The sequence below is a fragment of the Trachemys scripta genome, chromosome 1 (genome assembly GCF_013100865.1).
Source record: "Trachemys scripta elegans isolate TJP31775 chromosome 1, CAS_Tse_1.0, whole genome shotgun sequence".
In the NCBI taxonomy this organism is placed as follows: Eukaryota; Metazoa; Chordata; order Testudines; family Emydidae; genus Trachemys; species Trachemys scripta.
The window spans coordinates 260,512,423-260,531,931 of NC_048298.1; positions in this window are offsets into that span (position 1 = coordinate 260,512,423).

The following is a 19,509-nucleotide window of genomic DNA, read 5'->3' on the forward strand; positions in this document are numbered from 1 at the left end:
GTTTGGAGTCATCTACGTGTGGAGTTAAATTTAATATTTTAAAGTTCCAGACCTCCTGAGTTTTTAACTATTGGCTGTTGTCATTTTCATCTCCTTTGAGCATAGAATTTACAGCCCAGACAGGAGCACAGAAAAGGCCATATGGCTAACAGTCTGTCAGTTCCTGAGAAGTGTCTTTTTTAAGACGACAACTTGGGAGTGATGTAACCTATGTGGGTCTCAAAGGTTTGGGGAAGTACTTGTGTATAACATGTTCCTGTCCCCCCACACCCTCTTTTCTCTCTCAAGGAGGATGGATGTGGTAGGAGAGTAGAGCAATTTGAGTGTCTCTCTCAGGAATATTAAAAATAAAATATCCAGGTCAGAAACAACTGTTAATGTTAAATTCCAGCTTTGGTTTGGCTCTCAGATACCAAAACATCCTGATCTAATTTTAGGTGTTTACATTATTATCAAAACCTACAAAACTTTCTCACAACAGACAATGCATATACACTTACTGATCTGAAGTTAACTGATGGGAAAAAATCAAATAACTTTCTGAGCCTGATGGGAGGAAACCTTGGGTCAGGATCAGAAATTCCCATTGGATTACATTTTCTGCTGAATACGACATGGTTTATGCATCTCCCATATAAAGCTCTTGGTATGTCCAATGATTACAATCATATGGGTTCAGAGGATTAGAAATATACTTTTAAAATAAAATATTTGTATATGCCTCTGCATAACATTAACTTCACTGTAATAGTTTTATACCAAAAGCTATGGAATATAAAAAGGTAATACAGGCATAGTACAACATAGCTAGTTCCCAGATCCTTATCAAGTCCCCGAGACTCCCACACCAGGAAGTGAATAAGTGATGTTTCACTTTCTGGAGAGATCTAACTTGGACCCTCTACATCCCAAAAGAAAAAGATAAGTGTGTAACAACTTCCCCTGCAATACCTTCCAAGCCACTCTTCTGTTTTCTGAAGGCTGTGTGTGTGAGGGGACTCTCATACTTCCTTTCAGGCCTGGCTCTTCCCGCCACCCTTACTCTTCCTAGCCTCTGACTTAGAACTTCCCCCACCCAGACCCTGTTCAACAAACTCCCAGTTACTTCTACCCACATCACCACAGCAAACTCTCCAAATCACTCGTTTCCTGCTTTCCAGCTCTCTCATTCTCAGCTTCCCTGTGCTAAATTTATCCCAGTCATGCTAAACCATAGGTCCTTGAACACCATTGTGTGTCCTCAAATCCACACCATCACCCTTTAAACAGTTATTGCAGGAGAAGGAGTAGAGAGCGAGAGAACATTACTTCCTAGGCTGGTAGTTAAGGCATCCACCTGGGAGGTGGGAGACCCAGGGTCCAGTCCCTCTGCTCCAATGACTACTTATTTATACAGAGACAAGGTAGATAAAGTAATATATTTTAAAGGTCCAACTTCTGTTGGTGAAAGAGACAAACAGTAGGGATTACACAGGTCTCTTCCTACATAGGGGAACAGCTTCAGCAGGAGAGATTGAAGGAGACCCCCATTACGATAACTTTTAGCTCAGTAGTTAGAGCACTTGAGTGATGGAAGACCACTATTCAAATCCTGTCTCCCTCTCTGGCAGAAGAGGGACTTGAATATAGGTCTCCTACATCCTGGGTGAGTGCCATAACCTTTGGGCTAAAGTTTAAGGTGGGTGATGGTACCACCAGGAGAAGAGGTTCCAAGCTATGGACTGCAATCAGAAAACTGCAATCGGAGATAAGTCCAGAATCCTAAGCAGTGATTCAATTCTCATTGGCATCTCCCATTGGCTATTTTTGGCAATTCCACACCTACCATACTGGCTTTTGGGGAAATCACATTCTTATGCACCTATCTCTCAACAAGCATTATATGAGAAGCCTAAGTATCTAACTCAGGGTTTGTGGATCCTATTGTTGTTCCAGTGATTTTCTAGGTGCATAAATGTTAGTTATTGCAATGCTTCCTTTGTGGATCTGGAGTAGGATTCTCAAGGTAGGGATAGCCCCCCCCCTGTCCTAAACAGTTAGTTAAGGGTTAATGCCTCTTTTACCTGTAAAGGGTTAAGAAGTTCACCTAGCCTAGCTGACACCTGACCAGAGGAACCAATGGGAGGACAAGATTGTTCAAAAGGAAGGAGGGAAGTTCCCTTTGTCTGGGTCAGTTTCACTTTTGACCAGAGTGGGAAAGCTCCAGAATTCAGCCCCTTATCAAGTAGTGAGTATTAGTGAAGGGAATAACTAGGTTTATGTTGATTTCTTTGTAACTTGTTTTGTGCAATTAGAGGACTAATCAAGTTGGGTATTTGGGTATTTTTTGTGTAACTAAGTTTTTTCCCAGGGGAACATCCTCTGTGTTTGGAATCTGTTGTCTGTGAGAGTAGCTGGTATGCTAATCTCTCCCAGAGGGTTTTCTTTTACCTTTCTTTTCTTTAATTAAAAGACTTTTTTTATACCTGATTGATTTTTCCTTGTTTTTTAGATCCAAGGGGATTGGATCTGGATCCACCAGGAGTTGGTGGGAGAAAGGAGAGGGGATGGTTAATTTCTCCTTGTTTTAAGATCCAAGGGGTTTTGGATCAGTGTTCACTAGAGAATTGGTGGAAGAGTCTCTCAAGGCTACCCAGAGAAGGGAATTAGTGCTTGGGAGTGGTGGCAGCTGGACCAGATCTAAGCTGTTAATTGAGCTTAGAGCTTCTCATGCAGGTCCCCCACATCTGTACTCTAAAGTTCAGCGTGGGGAAGAAACCTTGACACCCCCCTACTATGGAAATTGTGTTTCTGTGTGGGAATCCACCTTCTGTCCCAAGACCTCTTGCACCCTTACCCAAAAATCTCCCTTCTTGAACTCCCCACTTAAGGTATCCACTTTTCCTCCTGTATGACATGGTTCAGTCTTCCAGTCCAAGGGCTTTCCCTTTCCTTCTCTAGGGGTCAGGTTCCCAAAGTACAGATCTCTACTCCCCATTTCACACTGTATATGCAGGGGCGTGAAAAGAGACCCTGGCTGTGTCCCTCAGAAGGAGAGGGAGGGGAGATAACCGCAAAAGACACCAAAAGTGGGAAGCAGACCTGTCATCTGACACCAAAATTGACAGCATGTAAGGAAGCTGTTTTCCTGCATGCTCCTGTGTGTAGTATTCTGGGATTATGAGGAGTGGGATTGCCAAAATACACATAGGAACATGTAAATATTGAGGTAGACTGCATGTATTTTTATTTATTTTTTATTCCCATCATGGTCTTAGAAGCCAGGAAAGAATTATTTAAAGTGCATGCAGAGGGAATAAACAGATTATATTAACTTGAATCTACCTCAAATGAGCAGGGGAAACTTGGAAAGCATAAAACAGTACTTATTCTTATAAATCATGGAACCAAAATCTAGAGTGGCTTTTGCTTTGTCCTTATAAAAGGAAAACCCTGTTCCCCAAACTTAGACCTGGCTCCCCAAATCCATCTTTATACAAAAGCCATTTGGGGGAGGAAGAATTGGAATACTTATAATCAGTTTTTTGCACCCTGCTTGACACAACTTCATAATTAAATTAGTCAGAACAAACTGGAAAACTAAATCTGTGTAAATTAGGGTGACCAGACGTCCCGATTTTATCGGGACTGTCCCCAATATTTGCTTCTTTGTCCCGCGTCCCAACTAATGTTTGGTCGGGACACTGGACAAAAAAGAAATTTTGTCCTCCGCTCTGGCGCTCGCGCCCCCACCCCCCGCCCTGGCTCCGTCCCCTTCTTCCCCCATTAGCTCCCTCCCCAAATCCCCGCCCTGGCCCTGCCTCTTCCCTAACCACGCAGCATTCCTCCTCCCTCCCAGGCTTGCAGCATGGCGGCACAAGCCTGGAGGGAGGGGGAGGCGGTGCCTGGACCTGGTGAGTCAGCTCCAGCACCCGGGCACCGGGTGGGCAAAGGGGGACTGGCAAGGGAGGGCGATGGGGGGCTCAGCTGTGAGCCCCCCGCCGCACCAGAGGGCTTCTGCCTGGGCTGCTGCACCCGGGGCTGGGAGCACAGCCTGGAGGCTGCTCTAACCCTGCAGCCTGTGCGGCAGCGTGGTGGGTCCGGGCGGGGGCAGCGCAGACCGGGCAGGGGCCAGGTGGGGGCATGGGCCGAATCCCTGCTGCTGCCAGGGAGCCCTGCGCCTCTCCCTCCCGCTCATGGCTGCGGCTCATTCCCGGCAGGACGCGCCCCCCGGCCTGCCCTGCGCACATGTGGCGCGCGTCCAGCTGCTCCTTCCCGGCGGGAGGGAGACTGGACGCAGGGGACATGTGCCGCATGTGGCCGGGGCGGCGGGAGGCGCATCCCGCCGGGAAGGAGCCACAGCCGCAAGCGGGAGGGAGAGGCACGGGGCTCCCTGGCAGCAGCAGGGATTCGGCCCATGCCGCCCACCCGGATCCTGCCTGCTCCGCGCTGCCCCAGCCCAGACTCACCGTGCCCTGCATATGCCCGTGGCGGACCGGGGGGCGGGAGGCTCCGCTGGGAGGGCAGCACGTGGGGCCAGGGCCTGCTAAAGCCCCAGGCCCCTTTAAAATATTTTTTTTTTGCACCGCCCCCCCCTTTTTTTGCTCCGCCCCGCTTTTTTGCTCCGCCCAATCCCGATATTTTATACTACTAATCTGGTCACCCTAGTGTAAATTATCCTGGCATAGTTTTGCTGCAGCATTCTTAATCAAACAAACTTTGTTCTCTCAAATGGAAGTGAAGACAATCAATTTGTGAAAACCATAGTGTTACAGAACAAAATCCTTCATAACCAAAAATATATAATCTTGGAGCACAAGCTAACATTAAGTAGAGCAGCTATTAAATTCCTAATACAATACAATGGTATCAAATACATTTCTCCAGTACTGAATGGTCATGCGATAGGATACTTTACATCAATAGGCCAATGTAATTGTCCCCTTTTCCCCAATAGAGTAGTTATTTCACAATTCTTTTAAAAGTGCTTTTGAGTTGATAACATTGAACATGCAGGACTACTGTGCATAAATGGATCAGTGGTTGACATAGTACTTCTGTTTCTTGCAATGAAAAATGTTAGACCTGTTCGCTATCAAATTTAATTGCTGTATATAGTATTGCAGAAATGGCATACAGTGAAAAGCATTTACATTTTTACCAAAGATAGTTGTGTGTTTTGTTAGCTTACTTTGCATACTATAAATTAGTGAACAAGGGCTTGTTTGTTCATGCAAACAAGTCAGAAAAATTTAAAATAAAATAAATTAAGCCTGATTATAACATTGACAGGTTGTTGTTTCCTTTTTCATTTAGAAAGTTGATCTCTGCCATTATATAAGTAATTTAGATACAGGTAAGATCAAGTTGATTCATTTTTAATTACCTTGTAATTCAACTCAGATCAGCAATTCACTTTCTTGTTTATTTTTATGTCTGAGCTCTCATTAGGGTTGCCACCTTTCTAATCACACAAAACCAAACACACCTGCCCCTGTCCCTCCCCTGAGGCCCCGCCCTTACCCTGTCCCTTCTCGAGCCCCCACCCCTGCTTGCTCTATTCCCCTCTCCCTCTGTTGCTCGCTCTCCCTCACTTTCACCAGGATAGGGCAGGGAGGTGGTGGTGGTGGGGGTATGGGCTCTGGGCTGTGGCAGGAGGCTGGGGTGCAGGGAAAGGGGTAGGGCTCCAGCTGGGGGTGTGGGCTCTGGGCTGGGGCCAGGGATGAGGAGTTTGGGGTGAAGGAGAGGACTGTGAGCTGGTCAGAGTTTGGAGTGTGGGAGGAGGTGTGGGCTCAAGGAGGGAGTTTGGATGTGGGAGGGGACTCCAGGTTGAGGCATGGGGGTTGGGTTCAGGAGAGGCTGCGGGGTCCCGGCAGCATTTATCGTGGCTCCCAGGAAGTGGCCACCAGGTCTCTGAGGCCCCTAAGCGCATGGGTGGCCAGTGAGGCTCCATGCGCTGCCCTTGCGTCTGCAGGTGCCACCCCCACAGCTCCCACTGGTTGCGGTTCCCGGCCAATGGAAGCTGCGGAGCCAGCACTTGGGGCATGGGCAGTGCGTGGAGCCTCCTTGGCCACCCAGGCACCTAGGGACTGCAGGGACCTGGTGGCCACTTCTGGGAGCCATGCGGAGACAGGGCAGGCAGTGAGCCTGCCTTAACCCGGCCTCCTGCTGTGCTGCCGACCAAAGCCGCCAGGGTCCCTTTTCGACCGGGCATTCCAGTTGAAAACCAGCCACCTGGCAAACCTAGCTGTCATCGAGTGAGATGAAACTAAGGATCACCTTGAGAATTATCCTGCCCAGAATGTCAAATGTAGTGTAAAGAAGTTGAATGAATACACAAACAAACAAACACTTTTGCATGTTCATCTAAAACCACTGATGAACAAAGAAACTGACAAGTAATGACATGTCCTAGCATCATCACTATTAGGGGTTCCTCCACTAGTGGACCTGTTATGTGCACTTCTGGAATTGCTGGTATTTCTGGTTGCCTCTGTGCAGTGCTGCAGCTTGTATCTCTAATTGACTTTGCCTAGGTTTCTTAGACTGGATACCTGAGTTCACCCTTGAAGATCCAAGTACAATGTGCAGTACTACTCTGAAAAGCCACTGCTAACAAACATGGCACTGCACAATGCATTTTATCTCTCAATGATTCCATATCAGTCAGTGTAGTAGTGGTACATAGCACGAGCATATTAACACTGTTAACATCAAAATTACCATTTTTAGACAATTTCCTTCAGTAAACAAGAAATACACACAACTAAGAAAAAGATGTTGACCTATTTATACTGAATGCCTTTTAAATCTCATTCCCCAAGCCTCTAATGTAACTCATGAAAACTGTAAACAAAAAAATAAATAGAGAAACTCCAGAAAATAGACCAGTTGCACACTTCCAATGGATCAACTAAGCTATGCCTACTCCTTCTATTCACTGGTTTCAAAGTGGTAGCTGTGTTAGTCTGTATCAGCAAAAAGTACGAGGAGTATGTGTGGCACCTTAGAGACTAACAAATTTATTTAGGCATAAGCTTTCATAGGCTTTATGCCCAAATAAATGTGTTAGTCTCTAAGGTGCCACAAGTACTCCTCGTTCTTTCTATTCACTGTTGCTTTTTCATCAGCTTCTCCTGCTGCTTTTACTTGGTCTCCCAGCTACTCCATTTTGATCTTTGCTGCATGTATCTCCATCCTGACGCTCTCTGTTCCAATGTGTTCTCTCTATTTGATAAGCAAAAGTGAAAATTTCCAGGATTTGACATTCAAAGAGCTAATATTTCAGAGATCAGGAATCTTGTAAATTTCACTTGGCCACCTGCACATGGAATATAACTGAGCAGCAAGGGGAGCTAATCTAAAGAAAACATTATCCAAAAGGGTTTCTATGCTGTACAGTTGTGTGTGGACTGACTTCAGACTCTGCCATTCGTTAGTACATACATTCTTGGCACAGTGTGTTTGTTTTTAATTTTGCAAACCAAAATTAACTCCAAGTTTAAGCCTGGAGTGATGTTTTTTCCCCAGCCAATTACAATAATCCTGGAATAAGGGTTTATCATATATAGTATCCAAATAAAGATTTTTCCTTTTTTCTTCCCCTCATTTGCACAGTAAAAGGGGAGCATTATGTACAACAGATGGTGGTGTTTTCTTCATTAAATTGCTAAATATCTCCATGATGGAAATAATGTAAAGATTACATTTCACAGCAAACTCTTGAAACATGGAAGAGCCTATGATTTCTATTCCTTGATGCTGTGACAATGAGGTAGGCTAAGCAATAGATATTCCATGATTAAAGCAGAGAAGGGATGTGACATTCACTAATCAAACACTGCAAGTAAAGTCTAAAGGAGGGGAAAAAATCCCTATAGATGCCAAGAAATCATTACAATTTCAGCACACTGATTACTCTAGCACATTGCATACAAAACCTCATGAAAAAGTCTTGAGAAAAAGGGTCCAATCCTGCTGTTAACAGGTGAGAGCTTCTTTACTTAATGTTCACTGCTCAGTTGACTTTCATCTTGTGATACTTCAATAAAAAACAAGCAAATTATAGCGGTAAGATTTTTTGGCTCCCAAGGATAGCGTTATATCAGGGTAGAGGTGTAATAAGATAAAAGGGTAAGGGATTTATGATCTCTTGTTTCTGACTATAGGCCATGGTATAAAAGAACTGCTTAAGTAGTTAGCATAAGTATAAGGCCTTATAGATTAAGTAGGAGTAGTTGGTCCATAAATTAGCATAAGTAAACAAACTAACATTGACCTTAAGTCACAAGATGGCACAAGAATTTGTTCTGTAATAATCGCAAGTATTGCGAACTGCTGGTAGGTAACTGGAAGAAGACAATCTGTACCAGTTTAGAATATTTTTTGGAGCAACAGCAGATGCATAACCACAGTTAGCAGAAGTAATTCAATTACTGTATATGTTAATGAGCTTAACCTAATAAATATACTAACATATAGAATATGGGCACCCCAGTGTTATATGGGTGAGGAAGTTAAAATATGTATGCATAGCTCTTCCCTTCTTTACCATATGAGTCCATCAAGACTATAAAACATCTGGACTCAGGTACAGCCTGAGTTCTTCATCAGCATTCCTGAGTTGGACTAGGATCTGTCTCAACTTCTACAGTTCTGCCCAAGGATAGAGTCAGTATATACCTGTAATGGTGTCCTTTGCGAGCCTGAGCTACTGCTGGTTCCATCTCCCTAAGAGTTCCCTTCAGACCCTGCTGCTCAGTCCTTTGACTGTATGGCCCCTGCCAAGTCCCTGCTGATTCTCTAAAATTTCTACATGCACCAGAATTCAGTTACATCATCGACCAGTCACAGCCTGGACCCCATCAAGTTTCTCCGCAACTTCACTTATAGTTCATTTCCCTGTTCTGCTACCAGCTTGCCACATGGCTTATACCTTCACGCAAAAAAGAGGTTACATCAAAGTCTTTCCTAATTTCCTCCCTCTCCAATCCCTTACTGGCTAGGGGAAAGGGATGCACTTACATGTCCTACCTGGAGGGTGACAGGTCAGCAAGGGAGCAGGGGGGGAGGGAGTATTGGAAATGATAGTTTCCTGCTTAGCAGATTAATCAAAATACACATTTGTTGCAATTAATAAAAAAAAGTCTTCCACCTAAGGCTCTCAAAGCATTTTCCAAGCAATAATTAGTTGCGCTAACAGAAATTAAACCCACCAGCAAGCTGAAATCAACTACACTGTTAAATGCACTACTAATAAAAATGCTTTGTATGTTATACATATTAAAATAATATTTTCCCCACTCCCTGCACCAAGCTTAGTCTTCTGAGTCAATTGTCTGCCTTGAAATAAAAGGAAGTTTATGAGATGCATATTCTGTTCACTTTGAGTGCTCTTCTGCAGTGTACCTTTCATTCTTGTTCTTGATAGGTGAATGTGGTAAATTCCTCAGCGAGTCTGAAAGACTTTTCTGAGCAAACAATCTGAGGAGAATTTATCATCATCATCATCATCACGGCACTCACTGTCAGTTTTAAACCTGTAACTATAGTAAATGAGCAGGGAAAGCTATTCTATGTGTGAGTCTCTTAATCAGTCAAAGTGACAATGCTGCTCTTGATAGGGGTAAGTGAGACACAGCATTTCACAATGTGTAATGTGAATTTAGTGTTCCTGAATGGTTCATTATTTACAGTTGTAGACACTGACAATCCCATTTATTTAGAGAATGGATAGAGAGAGCCTGATTCTTCACTGTCTTTCACCTTGTGTAGTCCTTGAACACCCTGTGCAAAGTGGTGTTAAATGTTCCCATACCTGAATAGTAACCATTTTCACCCACTTTGTACTGTGGTAAATGAGTGAACAAGATGCAGGAGAGTGAAGAATCAGATTTGCAATGGCAACAGCAAGGCACCAGTTGACTAGTGAGTCAACCACACCAACAGTCAAAGGGTTTGATTCTCCTCTCACTCAGGGATCGGCAACCTTCGGCATGCAGCCCACCAGGGAAATCTGCTGGTGGGCTGGGCCGGTTTGTTTACCTGCAGCATCCACAGGTTCAGCGGATTGCAGCTCCCACTGGCTGCGTTTCATCCCTCGACCCACACCGCTTTCCACAGCCCCCATTGGCCTGCAATGATGAACTGCAGCCAGTGGGAGCTGCGATCAGCCGAATCTATGAAAGCTGCAGGTAAACAAACCGGCACAGCCCACCAGCAGATTTCCCTGATGGGCCGTGTGCCAAAGGTTGCCGATCCCTGTCTCACATCAATGTAAATCAGGCGTAAACCAGTAATTAAGGGCGTAACACCCATGTACAAGTTTACATGAGAGAAGAAACAGACCCACCATACCTGGGGTAGATCAATCTTCATACCTGTCCCGGCTCTTAGCCTCAGGACGGAGGCTTTTAACATGAATGCCATTGGTGCCAATTTGTAAATCCCTGTCTAACAGAAATCAGACTGAAGCTGCCATCATGATACAATGCATCTTAATGTATAGACATTTCCACTTCCATGGAGAGGACGTTTTGCCCAGGACCAATATAAAGTTCTAATGAGGCTTCTCCTCTTTAAGTACCTGACTAAATAATTAAGATCCATGTTGCATATCTGCATCACTCACAGAACTTCCATTGAAGTCAATGGGATTTTCAAACACCAAATAGATGCAGGATGGGGCACCAAGTACAAATAGTGAATTAAAAAAAAAAAAGTTACAAAACACCCAAACTATCTTAACTAGCACTTGGCTGGTTTGGAATATACAAGAGAATCTTGTAAATGAAGAATGATATCTCCATTGTCAAACAGCCAGTGATGTCAGTGATATTTCCTTTCATCTGATCCTCAATAATTGTTAGATCACTGTTCACATTAAAAGCATAGGAGGAGGACAGATACAGTAGCAGTTCAGAAGCACTTTTGTGGGGATGGGAATAAGTTGCTAACAGGGACCTTTTTGCAAAAGTTTACTTTGTGAAGGGCTAAGCCATGTTCTTATGCTGCAAGACCACGAGAAATGAATTAGTTTACATTGAATGCTGGCTCTGACCTTAACTGCAAGAGCATTCTCCATTTTGAAAGGCCAGCAGGTACTATTTTTCCACCAAGCAGGTACTATTTGTTACTTCTTGGGAGGACAGACACTCAGCTGAAACATGTAGCAGGTTGGAGTAGTATTACCAACTGTCCTTCATGTTGCAGATTTGTGTTTTTATTTTTCAAGCCAAGAAAAGTTATCAAATTTGCTGGTGCAGACATGCCAATTAAAAGCCTAATTCAATGAACTGCAGACATAGTAACAGAGCACATTATCTGATAATTTACAGCAAAATGTAAAGTGTATTTCCTGTAGTATCCTCACTTTTCTTTTATTATGGATCTGTGTGGTAACAAGCATTCTCTACTTTAATGCAAACAGTTCCTTGTTTAAAAAAAAGTTAGATAATATAAGTCTTGCAATATGCCTCAAGTAAAATTTCATATCTTAAAAAAAGTGAAAATTTCCTAGGTAAAACCCTGCTTCCCAAATATACTGCTAATTGGCAGCAACAAAATGCTTAAATTAAGATTGTTCCTGATGATTGCTATTGATAAAAATAGCTTATGAAGAAGAAGGTGGCTGGTCCAATGGCTAGGACACTAGCCAAAGCTTTTGGAGACCTTGGTTTAATTTCCTGCTCCCACCACAGAGTTCCTGTGTGACCTTAGCCTTTCTGTGCCCCCCATTCCCCATCTGTAAAATGGGAATGATACTTCCCTATCTTGCAGGAGTGTTGTGAAAATAAATGCATTCAGATACTACAGTGATGAGCTGTATTTATTCACTCTAACGAGAAAATAGGAAGGGGTATATGCCTAATTAAGACAACTCCATACATAGTTAAACCTAGTCTCTTATTTTCATGGCAGTTGAGTCAATGTCTCCTTTTTTAAAACAGAAATCAAGCCACTTGCACTGCATAACTTGTCCACATGAAACTATACAGATCCCCTTTTTCTAGTTCTCTTTATAATGTTCAGAATGTTATTGCACACATTGGAATGTCTGGACACTGGAATTTATATTTCTACTTTATGAAGGAGTACTCTGGGAACCAAATTTGGTCAGGATCTCAGAACTGAATCTCACCCAGATCTCAGAATTAAGTTATACTCAGCCATATTACCAAATTGGCAGTTCTATTTCTCACAAATATACAAGGACTTCTGAGGGACAGAACACTAAAACACATGTTGAATGGGGCAGATGCTATAGTTTTCTAATGCTTAGCAACTAAATTGCCTATTTTCAGATTTGAGCACAAACAAATCTCAAGTTGTATGGTGCTTTGGTCATCCAAACACTCCAAAATGTAGAAAAGACACATAATCAAAGAAAAAAATAGGGAAATTACTAATCCAGTTTACCAATTTTCTTTTATCATTCATACCAAAAGTCTATGAGGTAAACACTGCTTTTTTTGGTATCCCTACAACAGAAACTGTACTTCTGCAGCAAGAATAAGATTTTGTTTTAGTTGTCTGATAGCAGCAGAATACAGAAGCACTCTGCTGGGTTCTCCTATTCCATCCTTTTCATATCAAATAGCTTTGCCAATAGTGTGGCCAACTGGCAAATAACATACTCTGAGCTTCCTGCATGAGGGCAAGACCTGTGGTGGTGTTGAAGGGGTCAAGTTAGCTGACTGGCCACACTTCAAAGATCCCAGGATGTAGGGGAGCAGGTCTACCAATTAGCCACAAAAGCTAATGAAGTGAAAACTAATCACCTTAGAAAAGAGACTGGATGGAAGCCATTTCCTTGAGCACAACTGATAAGGGAAATGATGGCCTGACCACTGGAAAGAAGGCTGTGTATTAGAAAGGGATAGCAGCCACAGGACCTCCTAAGGTTTGCAGCAGAACATAAGGATTTGTTGTGTGTAGACTTAGGAGGAAAGTTCACACAGCTTTTGTGCTGATAATAAAATGCTGGAAAGTGTTTTGATAATACAGATATACTTGGATAAGCATCCAAACTTTGGGTTGTTTATCTGAAATAAACCCAATTTCTGAATTATTACAGACCCTCCCATCTCAAGTCTTGACCCTCAAATCCATTAAGCTACAAACAGAAAAGAATCTTTAGCCAAAATTATATTGAAATTAGCATTGTGGTATGTGACCAGGATGTGATTTTTCTTGAAGGCTAAGAAACAAATACATCAGTCTCCCTCCCTAGTTTCCTCTTTGATTTGTCTTTCAAAGTTTTGCAATTAATATTTTTCTCCTAGCAATCCTCAACTTGTTGGAATATTCAGAGCACAAATTCAGATTATTTTTTGGTTAAATTAACCTGAAGTAGCATTTCACCCGGGTGCAACAGATTCTCAGGCTCAGGCAGCATCCCTCTGCCTTCTGTGAAATCAAAGCCAGGACTTCCCACACACACATAGCTCTCATCCCATGTTTATGTTGGATGGAATTGGAGCATGCTTACAGAGTGAACTGTCATTGACATAGAGAAGATGGACTCTTACAGTCTGACAGATAATTCAACTGTATCAGATCAGCTTTACAGTGAAAACCATAGAATTTTAGCTCATCTGTCTGCACAATGACTGCAGGTATTTACAGGCCCTCGATCATGAGACTCACACCTAATAAGCATAACTTTCTAGCACCCAGGCCATAGCTAAACTTGAGTTCCATGTTCTATATGTTTGGAACACATCTGCTGTTATGATAAGAACAATTGGGATTGCTTCTCTGGCATGGAAAAAAAGCAGTTGTGGTTTTTGGGATTTTTTTTTAATATTTCCCCAAAGAAAGTAATAGGTCAGGAATTACATTAGCAACAATTCTGCCCTCACATTGGTGTGAATATGGAACAACGCCATTAAAGTCAATGAAATTACAGTGCATGAAACCAGTGTGAGGAAAGAATCAGGCCCAACATATTTGCCTCTGGCATATTGCAGGAGGACAGTGTGTTCTGGCAAGTAGAACAGATGAGTGAATGAGTAATGTCTCTGTCTCCTAGCTTCTGTTCCTAAGTCTGCCATTGACCCACTGATACCTTGGCCAAGTCACTGAACTTCTCCATTCCTCACACTAATCCTTTGAAAAATGGCTGTTACAATACCTGCTTCACAGGAGATTTGAGATAGTTTATTAAAGACAATATAATGTACTTACACCAATCAAATAGGAGAATGCAAAATTAATTTCTAAAACTCAACTACAACAAGGACAATGCTCATACTTTAAACTCTCTAACAGGGATCGGCAACCTTTGGCACATGGCCCATCAGGGTAAGTACCCTGGCGGGCCGGGACGGTTGGTTTACCTGCCACGTCTGCAGGTTCGGCTGATCGCGGCTCCCACTGGCCGCATTTTGCCACTCCAGGCCAATGGGAGCTGCGAGAAGCCGCGGCCAGCACATCCCTCAGCCCGTGCCGCTTCCCGCAGCTCCCATTGACCTGGAGCAGTGAACCACGGCCAGTGGGAGCTGCGATCAGCTGAACCTACGGACACGGCAGGTAAACAAACTGGCCTGGCCCACCAGGATGCTTACCCTGGCAAGCCACGTGCCAAAGGTTGCTGATCCCTGCTCTATAATATATCCTACTTCACAGGATATTCCTTGCATAGGTATCACATAATATCACAGGATATGCCTTACCTTACGAAAGTAAGTATATGAAAAGATCTTCACAGCTAAAATAGTGAAGGCAAATTAAACAGTCCAGTTAGTTGACAAAAAGTATCCTCCCTTACCTTAGATTCTTGGTTTGAGCCAAGTTTTGTAATGTAATCAGTTTTTAAGCAGATATCTTTCTTCATTAAGTTTAATGAGGAGTTCTAGTTAAAAGTCAGACCTAAGGCCCCTTTGTCTCTTTAGGCCACTATGTGACAATTATTTAGAGACTTAAGGTCTAAATCAGAGATTGGCAAACTACAGCCCACAGGCTACATCTGACCCACAGGACCGTCCTGCCCAGCCCTTGAGCTCCCAGCTGGTGAGGCTAGCCCACGGTTCCTTCCCTGCTGTCTCCCCTCCCCCACAGCCTCACCTCACCCTGCTGCCAGCACTCTGGGCAGCTGGGCTGTGAGCTCCTGCAAGGCAGTGCAGCTGCGAGAGCCCGTTGGCCTGCCCTGGTGCTCTAGACTGCATGGCGGGCTCCGGCCGACACGGCTGCCAGTCCTGGTGCTCTGAGTGGCATGGTAAGGGGGCAGGGAGTGGGGGGATTGGATAAGGGACTGGGGGGGCTGTCAGGGGTGGGGGTGTGGATAGGGGGCAAGGCAATCAGAGGACAGGGAGCAGGGGGGTTGGATAGGGAGTTGGGTTCCAGGGGGGCAGTCAGGGGGCGGAAAGTGGGAGGCAGCAGATAACGGGTGTTTGGGGAGGGACTAGGGTGACCAGATGTTCGATTTTATAGGGACAGTCCCGATATTTGGGGCTTTGTCTTATATAGGCGCCTATTACCCCCCACCCCGTCCCGATATTTCACACTTGCTGTCTGGTGTCACAGCCTACCCAGCCCTCCATACAATTTTGGAACCCCAATGTGGCCCTCAGGGCAAAAAGTTTGCCCACCCCAGTCTAAATTATATTAATCCACCTCTTCTGCAAGGGGCAAAATGCTGACTGGGTAATGATTCAGTTACTTTGAACATCTGAATTAAATTCTGATTGAAATCATAGAAGCTCACTGAAAATTGTTTAAAATTAGTTTAAATTACAAATGTTTTTTCAAGGATATCCTGGTGCTGTGTGGGTATGCAAGGTCGTGGCTTTATAATTATTGCTCAAGCATAACATTTTCTTAAAGTATGCTAATCATGTTTTCCCTTAAGGGACAAATATAAAAGATTTATTGGTTAATTTTTCTTGACATATCTTAGATATATAGATGTCCTAAAGCATATAAAGTACTGCCAACAGCAGTCTAATTTGTTCCACTGCTAGGCCTAGTTTCTACAATTTCTTTCTCCATTTGTATTCTTCATTGTATTATCTCTTATTTTGGGAATAAGTTACAATAGGCTCTCTGGAAGGGATTCACAAGAAGGACTTAGGAGCCTAAAGAGGCAGTTAGGCACCTAAAGTCAACATTTAGATGACACTGGCATTCACAAAATCCAAGCTCAGCTGATACCTAACTCTGTAAGCATCTAGGGTTTCAATGGGCAATAGATGCCTAAGTACCTTTGTGAATCCCACCCCTAAAGTCCCTGGGCACCTACCTTTCCACAGTTAAAGTCCCCAAGATGCCCAAACTTCAGTGGTGGGCACACATACAGCCAAATAAGTTCTGACACTGCCCAGCAGCTCATTGCCTAACAGATTCCTAAGACTTAGCAGAATTCACAAACTAGGCATCCCCATATCTACATTGCCTTTGGGGCCAAATCTGGTAGACATGCTTAAAGCACATATAACCATCCCCCACAAAAATGGACAGCGGCAGAAGGGGCAAAGACAGACTCCTTATCACTTTTAGCCCAGTGGTTAGAGCACTCACTTGAAAGCAGGTTCAATTCCCCCTCTGCCTGATATGAAAAGGGAGTATACCAGATCAGATGGTAGACTTTTATGCCCACTTTGTTGATAACTATCCAAGATGCAAGGCAATGGTGACTCATGGCCAATGGGCCTAATTCTACAGATGGTGTAATATGATGGAGTCATTTATACCTGTGGAGAGAAAAAGGATGGAGATACTATCAAATCAGAATGGTCCAGGTAGAAGTTGGATTCTCCCCCCCCCCCAAAAAAAAATCATGAAAAATTTCAAAGTTGTTTATATTTCACAGCATTAAAAATGGATAATTTGGGGGAAGAGAGGATTTTTGTCTTTAGTACATGTTTAATAATTTTTTTTTATTTAAATCAGATTTCTGATAAACTAAAAAAACTGGATAATAATTTCAAAAGAAATGCTGATATAGATTTCACTAAAATTTTCACAAAATTTCTTGTTTACAGTGTTGTAGCCATATTGGTCCCAGGATATTAGAGAGCTACTATTCACTTTATAATGAGTATTTGAAAGAGTTATTTGGACAAATGTGAACATCAGAATGTCAGGGGAGGATGTGCTGAATTTGAAACAAAATTCAGTACAGGCAAGGAATTTTCAGAAGTGGCCTATGGATCTGGATACCCAAACTGGGACTCCTTAAATTGGATAGCAAAAAATTGAGGCACCCAAATCAGAGGCTATTTTTAATAACATTGGCACTAACCCTACATTTCCTACACAAAAATAGAAATATTTGTTGGCCAAATTCATCCTTTGTGTAATCCTGGTGGCTTCAATGGATGTATGCCAGAGATAAACTTGGACCATTACGTAAACTTTTTATTCCCTCAGATTCTTTTAAATTGAATAATAAATAATAATAATAATAATAAGGTCAGGCTGTTTACAGATTTATGCTATATAACTCAGTAGCACCTTTTTTAATTTCCATTGATGTAAGTTTTCAGTTTGTTTGGTCAATGGCTGAAAAACATAGAAAGAATAAAGGTTTTGATTATAACTTGTTATTGAAAGCAATGAGGTAAGTTTCACTACACTAAGGAAAAGGGATGATTACATAGTATGAGATGGAGACCGTTTTTCATGAAACACAGAACACTAATCATTCTAACCATCTCTTCTTTTGACATCTAGAAGTCTGCATTGTATGTCTGCTGATGAATGCTGTTTCAGACTGATCACTTTAAGCTGATGAAAGTTAAGGCATCTGCCATTTTAATGTTTATGCGGCTGTGCACAAAACCCCTTCTGTTTGCCTCATAGAGGAGCATACAGCTCCTCTTACTGTAGAAAGCCTTTGCCCAGACTTTCAACACTGAGTCTCTTTGCCAAACAATAGATATTCCATGATCAAAGCAGAGAAGGGATGTGACATTCACATTCAAGTTCATGTTCACTCTTTATGAACATGGGGGAAGGGGGAACTACACACACATTTAGCCAAAAGAAATAATTTTTTTTTAAATTCTTTTCACTGAAGAGTACAATTTCTGATCAATGATACAAGCAGCAGCCCATTCTAACATTTCCTCTATCACCACCCGAACCTCCGGGGAAAAAAAAGTTTCTCTAGAGGCTTTTCCTCACCACTTTTTCTAGTGCATTTTCATATTTTTCTTTCTGTTCAAAAGTGATTGAGAAATTACAGAACTGTTAGTCTGACTTCAGTAGTACATGCAGCTTTAGAACAAATTGCGAAGGAAAGAATACTTAAGTTCTGAAGTGGGGTCCACAGAGATCTGTTCCGGGTCCAGTGTTTAACATCTTTATTAATGACCTGGATGTAGGTCTAGAGATCATACTGTCGAATTTGCAGATGATACAAAGCTAGGGGGTTGCCAAAAGTTTGGAGGATAGAGCTACAGTTCAGAGAGATGATGAATTTGAGAACTGGGCTATAGACAACAAAAGGAAATTCAACAATGACAAATATAAGGTGCTACATGTAGTGAAGAAAAATCAAATGCATAAATACAGAATGGGGAATATTGGCTTGGAAGCAGCACTGCTGAGAAGCATCTGGGATTTGTGGTGGATCATAACCTCAACATGAGTTAGCAATGAGAAGCTATTGCAAAGAAATCAAATGCAATTTTAGGTTGCATTAAACAGAGGCATAACATGCAAATCACGGGAGGTGATAGGACAACTCTACTTGGCTCTGGTTAGGCCTCAGCTGGAGTACAGTGTCCAATTTTGGTCACCAGTGTAGAGAAAGGAAAGGGCTCCAAAGATGAGTGAACTATATCAGGGAGCGGCAACCTTCGGCCTGCGGCCCGCCAGGGTAAGCCCCCTGTCAGGCCGGCCGGTTTGTTTACTTGCCACATCCGCAGGTTTGGCCAATTGCAGCTCCCACTGGCCGTGGTTCGCCGCTCCAGGCCAATGGGGGCTGCGAGAAGCTGCAGCCAGCACATCCCTCAGCCCGCACCGCTTCCTGCGGCCCCCATTGGCCTGGAACGGCTAACTGCAGCCAGTGGGAGCTGTGATCAGCCGAACATGTGGATGCGGCCAGTAAACAAACCAGCCCGGGATGCCAGGGGGCTTACCCTGGCAGTCCGTGTGCCGAAGGTTGCCAATCCCGGACCTAGACGATCAAAGGTATAGAACACAAGCCATATGAGCAAAGGGTAAAAGAACTGGGTATGTTTAGTTTGAAAAGGAGGAGATTGGGGGGTGAGGGGGGGAGGAGAGAAAATATGATAGTGGTCTTCAGATAGATACTTGAAAGGCTGCCATAAATAAAGATGAAGAGAATGTCATGACAAGAGGCAGTGTGTTCTAACTACAACATAGCAGATTTAGATTAAATCTCAGGAAAAAAAAAAACTTCCCAACTGTAAGAACAATAGGACAATGGAGCAAACTGCCTTGGGAGGTTGTGGAAGTTTCACTGGAGGTTTTCAAAAGCGAGCTGGATAGCCATCTGTCTTGGGTGGTTTTCACACAACAAATCCTGAATCTTGTGAGAAGTTTAGACTAGATGATCCTTGC